The sequence below is a fragment of the Lupinus angustifolius genome, chromosome LG09 (genome assembly GCF_001865875.1).
Source record: "Lupinus angustifolius cultivar Tanjil chromosome LG09, LupAngTanjil_v1.0, whole genome shotgun sequence".
Lineage (NCBI taxonomy): Eukaryota > Viridiplantae > Streptophyta > Magnoliopsida > Fabales > Fabaceae > Lupinus > Lupinus angustifolius.
The window spans coordinates 10182897-10192256 of record NC_032017.1 but is presented as its reverse complement, the minus strand read 5'-3'; the positions used below and the strand labels follow the sequence as shown (position 1 = coordinate 10192256).

The window sequence follows — 9360 nt, the reverse complement described above, 5'->3', positions numbered from 1 at the left end:
GATCTTAAGAAAAACATGCTTAACTTGGCAAATAAACTAAATAGTACAACTACTCGAAAGTTTATTTAAGTGTTTGAAACAAGTAGTTTTATTGACTTGAAATCATTTTTTAGGTGATCAATCTCAAAATAGCATTAAGTACTTCTCAAACAAATAATATTAACTAAAGCACCAACTTGAATGATTAACATCCAAACTTTTGTAAATTAAGAGGTAGAAATTACATAACCTTGTTCAACAGAAAATGTTTAGGAGCATAAGCCATCTATCCAAGGATTGGATGCTTTTGAGTTCCAAATGAGAGTACAAAATTGATTTTTGCATCTCATTTGCCTTCTCCTTTTCTCCTCTTGAATTACATGAAAAACTACTCTAAAACTAGCCTAAAAACTACCTAAAATGACAGGAAAAGAAGAGGAATCAATTGGGAAGAATTTAGAATGAATTTACAATTTTTTACAAATGAGAATTTCGTGCCTTTTTATAGGCCAAAGTGCTGGATGCTCAGCTGCCTTGTTTGGCAGCTAAGTTGCTCACGTTTGGCCCGTATGAAGAGCCACTTTGGCCCCTACTCGACCCCTATGGTCGGCTATAATTACTTACAAACAAATTTTATCAGTAACTTTTTACAATAATTACTTTTGGACCTCTTTCAATATACAATTGTAGTACAGTAGTATATAGGGTTATGTCGAACTATAGAGAATTGCCTAATATAAATGTAATCATAATTTATATCTGTTATCAAAAGTAAAAAGTAACAAATAATTGGTTTTGTTATTTTATAAAGTAATGAACATTAAAAAATAAAGAAACTAACTATTTACAAATTGAAGAGGAAATTATGCTTTAGGCATATGGTTTCTTAAATTTTAAGTATTAACATGATTTTAATGTACACAAGTTATTTTGGTGTGATTCCATCCAACATACATAATTTCTTAACTCACACTTCCTCTCGAATCAGGTGGGATGATTTTCAAACCTTGCTTAATACATTATCACCCATCAAGTATCATCTGAAAGAAATATGGTTGTCACTACTTATTCCGAATTCCCAAACGTTAATAATCTTAAAAATAAGTTGTGTATAATGGATGCTTGGAAATGGAAAATATTCAAGTCTACCATTGTAGCATGAGAACATTTGTTATTTCACCCAACAAAAGACTTTTAGATCTTTGATAACATATTTTAGGTGATCAATCTAAAATAAGCATTACTAGTACATGGAATGAAATAATATAGTAGAAACACATAACTTGATTAATAAAGTTAGAATTAACATAAAGAGAAGAAGTGTACACCATAGCCCCATTTTGTAGCATTAGCCATCTATCCAAAGATTGGATGCTTTTGGTTCCAAATAGTGTTACAAGATCATCTTTTTCCATGAAATAAAATCCTAACAACATCGTAAGAAATAGTAGAAACTGAAATGGAGAGAAAATGGTATGTTTAGTGATAAAATATGTTGAAATGGCTATGCCTTTTTATAGGCCTTTTTGGGGTGTGCCTAGCGCCCTTTGTGGTGTGCCTAACGCCCACCATCCAAGCTGGCTGGGCGATTTTGCCATGCACTTGGTTGGCTGCTCAGCAGCTTTTTCTCCTACTTGGGCAACCTATTTTGCGCTAAGCTTCATACAAGATGACACCTCCTACTAGGCTTGTCTTGCTTGAGTGATCCATGAGGTCATAAGCTTGGTCTTCAAGTAAAGACTAGTTGCATGGTCAATTAGGCTAAGCTTTCTTTATGTTGAGGTTTGGTGTCTTGGCCAAGGGCTAAGCCCCTTTTTGGTCACGCCTAGCTGCCCCATGGTTAGTTCCTTCAAGAGAAGGTAACCTACCTTTCTTCAAGCCAAAGCAACCTTTTTTCCATGGTTCTTGAATTTAATTTGGTTGGTACTTGGCACTTTTAGCATGATTTCTTCAAGGCAAGGTAAGCTTTTAACTTATGCAAGTTGCTTTCACACCTTAGTTTAGGTTTCTTCAAGATAAGGTAAGCTACATTACTTCAAGTTTAAGCAATCTTTTTTGGTAACAAGCTAAGAACATAGCACGCCATGCTTAGCTTGTTTATTTTGAACAATTCTTTTCGAGCTTTTGGCTTGAGATTTGACTTGAATTGTTCGTTCTCTTTGAATTAATTCTTTCTTATTCTTTTCCGACAAAATTCAGAGAAAACTTGGACAAGAGGTGATAAAAATTCATAATATTTAAGCACACAAAATTATCTAATAAGCGTGTTATAAGTTGGGTTTTAAACATGATTAATCAAGATAAGTGACATAAAAAGTGATAGAAAATTAGTACATTTTGGCACTTATCAATAGACGATGTACATAATTAAGTCGAAGATTCAGAAAAAATAAATTAAACTTTTACTAAAAAAACTGAACTCTAATTTATAATTTAATTGTTTCTATTTAATGTCTTGATAGTCACATGCATCACACAATTACAAAAACTAGTTCTTAACAAATTTAAAATATAACATAATTAATAAATTTATTATAATGATATATCTTTCTTTTTATAGGAAAATAATAATGTATATATATTGTTAGGGGAGGAACTTAATGGAGACAGTTGGGGGCAAAAACCACCTAGATCTATTTTAAATTTTTTTAAATATTTTTTAACCACCTTTCAAATATTTTTTTTTTACATTCTGCAAATTGTGTAGTGCTTCTAAAAAATTATAGATAATATATTAAGTTATCTTATATGTGTAAATGTTTATATTGTTCATAATACTATTATTTCATTTGATTTATAATGATTTTAAATTTATGAAATATATTTTGGGAGATCATTTTCCTTGATATTCAGAAAAAAGTTGCTAATATTATGTGAAAATTATTATTTACTAAATCTTTTATAATTTCAATATTTGTTTTTTATGAATATGATTATTATCGACTCTTCCTTATTTTTTTTAACAAAAAAGTCAAATATATTTTAGTAAATACAATGCTATAGTTAAAAAATAATGGAATGCGGACAACTTTCAAATTTGAGAATATATTTTTCTCAAATTTATCTTATGTGTGATTGTAATTAGCAAAAAATAAAAACAAATGTTTGATTGGTATATTAGACATTATTGTTAGAATAGTTGAGGTTTTGTAAGAGTTAATCGATTATTGTTGTAGTTAATCGATTAATTGGTTAGTGGTCAGTTTGTTGAGGTAAAATTTGTGTGTGATAATCGATTAATGAACAGAGTTAATCAATTATCTGGTTAACATTTTATGTTTTATGTTTTAGTGGTTGTCGAATATAAAGGGGTATTCTCCTAATCTTTGTATCAATTTCAGAAATAGTATTCAATAATGAGAAGTGTATTTTAGTTTTGGCACTCTTTGTTTCTCATTCTTCTTTCTTTAAGCTTTCTTTCTTATTCTTCTTATTCATCAAAAATATCTCTTTCATGGCTCATACCAAAATTTAATATGCTATCAGAGGATAAATTTCTCTTGATCGCTTCGGCTTATGGTTTCATCATTCCAAGATTCAACAAAGAATCTTCATCATTCTCAATGAGCCACACATGTGAAACAATTTTCTTGCAAGGGGTTCATGAATCTATTAGAGGAAGGCTTTGGTGTTCTATTACCAACAGTTTCATCCTGGACTTTCTTGGCTCCAATGGGCTCTGTTCTAAGGCCCTCAAGTTTTAGTAGTGAGTTCATAGCATTTATGTGTCCTAAATCTAAATTGATACCATGTTTCATTGAGTTCATCATATTCTGTTGTGTTGTAGATAAACATGATATTGAATTGTGTTTTATGTTAGCCATATTATTGTGCTGCGTTCTTGCTACAGAACCTTGCATATTTGTTGTTTGCAAATGAGAGTCCATGTCATTTTCTTGAATTACATTATGATTTCAAGACTGAGAGATGAAGATTCGCTCACTAGAAAGAGATGCATTAGAGTATATATGGTGTTCAATACAATCATTTCAAACTTGAAATGCTTGATACACTCCAGCTTGCAGCGGTGTTAGAATAGCTAAGATTCTGTAAGAGTTAATCGATTAACACTGTAGTTAATCGATTAACTAATTAGTTGTTTCAGTTTGTTGAGGTGAAATTTGTGTGCGATAATCGATTAATTAACATAGTTAATCAATTATCTCGTTAACATTTTCTTTTTTAGTAGTTGTTGTATATAAAGGGATATTCCCCTAATCTTTGTATCAATTTTAGTAATGAGAAATAATATTCAAGAAATGAGAAATGTTATTCAGTTTTGACACTCTTTGTTTCTCAATCTTCTTTCTTTAAGTTCTTTAAGCTTTCTTTCTTATTCTTCTTGATCATCAAGAAGATCTCTTTCATGGATCATACCAAACTTTCACAATTATCAATAGACTTGTAATAATAAAATATTTCATAATAATATAAAGTGTCATTTATTGACATCTTATGTGTGATTTAGTAATGATATTATAAAGGAAATTTATTAATATTTTCAATTTAAAGTTAATTAAAATGTTGAATTATATTATGTTCAATAGAATTGAATGACATGAAATATTTATTTCTCAAAGGTCTATTTTAATGTTGGATTTTGAAGGGAGAGAAAGGAAAATAGAAGACTTCAGAGTCACCTCAAAGTATATTTCTCCTAAACCTTTGCTTTGTTTTCATTTCTAAGTCACTTGCAAACTCAACTCGCAAATAAATCATAATAAAAAAATCTTTGATGGTTAAAACGTAATAATAACACATTATGTCATCAATGTTGATCAAAATTATAATAGATAGTTGAGTACATTGTGATGAATAATTGTAACATTTTTGTCATCTAACCATAATTGTTCTTCACATAAGCCAATCTGGAATCCAGCTCTCCAGGTTATGGAATAATGTAACTTAATAATAGTAGTAAATCTATTTATATATATAAAAGGAAAAACTTATAGGCATTTCAGTTTAAGAGTTTATCATTTTTGTTGTTAGTTTTAAGTTTTATAAAATCGAACATATTTTGAAATAGATAAAAGCGCACTGACATGATTTTTTTAATATTCTCTTTTTTAAATATTCTCTTTTTTAAATATTCTCTCAAACCATACTTATCTATCATTATCCCTTATTGGGATAAAATACGTGTTAACATAATTCAATCCGGATAATAATAAAATATTTGTATAGTTGTTATATGACTCAGCTGTATCCACAAGTAAAGTAAAATGTTAAAGAATTGATTAATGAGAGCAAGACATTTTGGGAGGAGAGCCATACACCCCAAAATAAATTAATTCTTACTCATAAGTTGAAAAAATAATATTGATTATACAAAAATAATAATTCAATCCGGAAAGCGTGAAATAGATAAAATGAAAAGAATAAAGGGAGATATTAATTGAATAGAGAGGAATTATTTCTTAGAAACCAATTTGCTAATTTTGTCAAGATAATGGGTCACTTTGACAAAGACTGACACAAAATGAGAAAAGTAATCTTGTGATTACGTTTTTTTGGATTTAATAGATCCATATTTCATTAATTAGGTGATAAAATATTTTTAATTATTTTAAAATAAATGGAATCAACAATCAAAAGATAACTAGTCACTGACTGGTTTCCTATTTTAGGGATAATGGAAGAGACGATATGACCTATGACGAGGTTATTTAAATTTCATATATTAATTAATTGATAAAACAATTTTCATCATTTTTTGAGTAAATTAAATTAATTCCAAAGATACGATACTAGTCTTAGATCGATTTTATAGTTTAAGCGAAAAGGAAAACACGATTTGAATCATAACTAGGTTATTCAAATATTATAAATTAATTACTTAATCATTATTTTTAATTAATTTTAAACAGTATTTTTAATTGTATTTAATTTATTAATTTATTTATTTGATAAATTTTAAATTGTTAATGTTTAGAATATATAAGAAAATTTATTTACATTTTTCTAAAAAATAAATTATGAATTAAAAGGGAATAGTAGAATTTCAATATATTAAAGAAATAAAATAAAAGTTACCAACAGGGGAATAGAAATTAAGAATGAGAGATTTTGTTAATAAGGGCAAAACAAGGAACAAAAATTACTTGATAATTACATATTTAGTATATTATTTATTTACTATTATTCCTGAGTAAAAAAGTTCCCTACGGAAAATATATTCTCTATGTTTCAATATTTTATGTAAGTATAAGATGGCAAACTAAGAGGGGTTGTGAATTACTTTTCTACAAAATTGAAGATTTTTCGTAACTTTACTAAGTAAGAGTATAGTGCAGTGGAATGTAGTTGCAGAAAAACAGCTTTTATACTGGTTTACCTTCTTATTCACATGAAGGCTACTTCAAGTCCTCTTGCCACACAAGAGATTTTACTGTTTTGATGAGTTATAATTACAAATATAATCTTTACAAGACACACTCACCTTAATCTCAACACTTAGAAAAACATCTCTTCTAAGTTTAACTCTTCCCATTTCCACCAGAACATATGGTGAAAACATTATAGCAAATGTATAATGATGAAGAATATGATTTGGGCAAAGATTACTAATAGGATATAACAATTTTATACTTGTAATTCTTATGATCTTTCACTTATAAATAATACTCAATGCTCAAGTATTTTAGAGTATGAAAATTTAGGAAAACACTTGCATGCAACTTCGGAAAAATTCTGAAAGTTAAAACTCAAAGTTGCAAGAACAAAGTGTATGAAAGTTTTTGTGAAAGTGTATGAAAGTTGTTCAGAAAGTTAGTTTTCAAATTAGGGAGTCTAAGTGCCTTTAAATAGGTTCCCAACTAATCATCAAACCCGAAAATAAATGTAGAAGTTGATCGGTGTTGTTCGCTAGTGTTTCCTAGTGATTGATGATGTTATTCTCCAGTCTCGTGAACCATTTTAAAGTCTCTAGTTTCGATGTGAGTGGGAATGCTCGACATATAAGTGGATCAGAGGCTCCATAGAAGAGCATGGAGGCTTCAAAGGAGTTCAAGTGGTTTTGAGGATCTGTGGTGTCGTCGTACTGGTCGATGTTGGTTGAGCGAGTCAGTTGCGGAGGAGTGGGTATGCCATGATAGGGTTGTCAATGCATGCTTCGCTCCACAATTTACAACTTCTATTAATTAATTACTTTCCCAATAATTGATAAATGTGTGGGACATTCTGTGAAACTAGTCTGTTTCTGTAAAGATTTAATTTCCGGGATATCCAATGTGAAATAACTATTTTCAAGAATACCAAGAACTGCTAGGATAATTGATTAAGATTGTTGTTAAACGATTACGACATTATTGTCTTTAATCGATTAAAAACTTTGATAATCGGTTATACTAGGTATTTTCATAAAGTAAAATTCTCTAGTAAAAGTGGTAACTTCGTAGTGCGACACCTATTCACCCCCCTCTAGGTGGGTTTATACTCTGATCGTATCCAACATGTAGTATCAGAGCTAGTACGAAAGTTCTAGCTTGGCAGCTTACTTCGTTTATCCAAGGGATATCACGATGGGTTCTACCACCCTTTTGGCGGTGATGGTATATCCATAAACCATCCTCTGGTATTCAGTTGCGAGGGGTACGCCTAATGGAAAGTTCGAACGAGAATATTTATCGAGCCATTGCCACAGATATTTGGGAGGCCAAGGTTAGTGGACCTTACATTCAACTTCATATAGTGGAAGGAGACACCAAAGAAAAACCAAAGAGTCTTTGGAATGATGATGAGAAAAGAAAGGTTCAACACAATTTAAAAGCAAAAACTCTTATCACTTATGCATTGTTTTATGACGAGTTATTTAGTGTTTGTCAATGTTATAGTGCCAAGGAAATGTGGGACACTTTATAGGTTACCCACGTAGGCATGATAAGTGCCATGCCAAACATACCTAAATTTCATACACTTTTATGGCACTTATCTTAAGCATAATTGAGAAAAACCAACTTAAAAACAATATTTTTTGGATAAAGTATCACAATCTTGTATATTTGTGTTTGTATTTCTTTTTTATGTGTTTTGTAGGATTTAGAAAGAAAAAGAAAAGAGAATAAAGACTCATGGTCCAAGAAGAAAAAGAAGTCAAACTCAAGGTGCTCAAGCAGGCACCTGAGCGTGGACCAAGCCACGCTGAGCTGACCAGGACACCAACCTAACCAGGACACCAGCCTGACCTGGACACCAGCCTAACCTAGACACCAGCCTGCCTGGACACCAACCTGGCAAAGACCAAGCTGCTCCAGCAAGCAGTTGAGCGAACCTACTTGACCGCTCAGCCTAGCACCAAACAAAACTTGACACAGTCTGAACTAAAGCTTGGCACGGTCAGACACAAGCATGGCACGGTCAGACACAAGCCTGGCACATGCCCAAGCTGCTCAAGAAGCAGCTCAGCGGTGGCACATGTGTGCTCAGCGGTGAACTAGATACCTGACCAGGTCAGCAAGCACCAAGCCACGTCTCAGTCAGCACAATCAAAGGTGCTCAATAAGCAGCTTAGCGGTGCCACAGGTGTGCTTAGCGGTATGCACCCAGACTTGACTTAGCCATCAAGAAAACCATGAAGTCACCAATGACATCACTTCAAGTAGCCCACTATAGGCTTTTCAGAGTAGCTCACCATAGCTGGTCCCGTAGCTCACAACCAGCTTTGGTGAGTCAAGCTTAAGGAGGTCACAAAACTGCTTGACCAAGTGACCTAACCCATGCTGAAGGGTTTGGTTAGCTACTGAGCGGTGCAACCAGGCAGCTCAGTGGTGGCACGGAACTCTATAAATAGGAAGGCATTAAAACTTAAAATCTTCTTGCCAAAACTTCTTCCCTGAAAAACACAATTCTCGCTTCTTGTTCTTAGTTCATAGAAGTTCTTTTTAAGTAAGTTTTATAGTTTTTAGTTTATAATTCAAGAGAAGAAAGGAGAAGGGAAATGAGATGCAAAAATTTATTTTGTAATCTCATTTGGATGGATGACTCATGTTCCTAACAATTTCATTTGAAAGTTGATTATGTATTTCTACTTCTTCTTTTATTCTATGTTTGAATTTTAATCATTCAAGTTGGTGCTTTGGTCAATTTTATTTGTTTGAGAAGTACTTAATGCTCTTTTTAGATTGATCACCTAAAAACCGATTTCAAGTCATGCAAAATTACATGTCTCAAACACTTAACAAATAAACTAAGAAGTAGTTGTACTACTTAGTTTATTTGCCAAGTTAAGCATGCTTTTCTTAAGATCTTATATTCATTACTACTTCAATATTAGAGTAGCCAAGATTAGGGTGTGAAAACCTAGTCTTTTTGTGGACGTAATATTATTTTGTAATAAATATAAGTGATCATTATTCTACCATTTTAGGACATACACTAAAA

The 9360-nt window shown here is 31.5% G+C and overlaps 1 long non-coding RNA gene across 1 annotated transcript in view; it reads right to left on the bottom strand.

The window, feature by feature from the left end:
• LOC109356485 overlaps window positions 1-9360 on the bottom strand; it is a 16244-nt gene that overhangs the window by 4836 nt on the left and 2048 nt on the right. Inside the window, exon 2 of the long non-coding RNA XR_002108738.1 lies at window positions 9142-9145. This is a non-coding gene — a long non-coding RNA (uncharacterized LOC109356485). The remainder of the gene's footprint in view (window positions 1-9141; window positions 9146-9360) is intronic.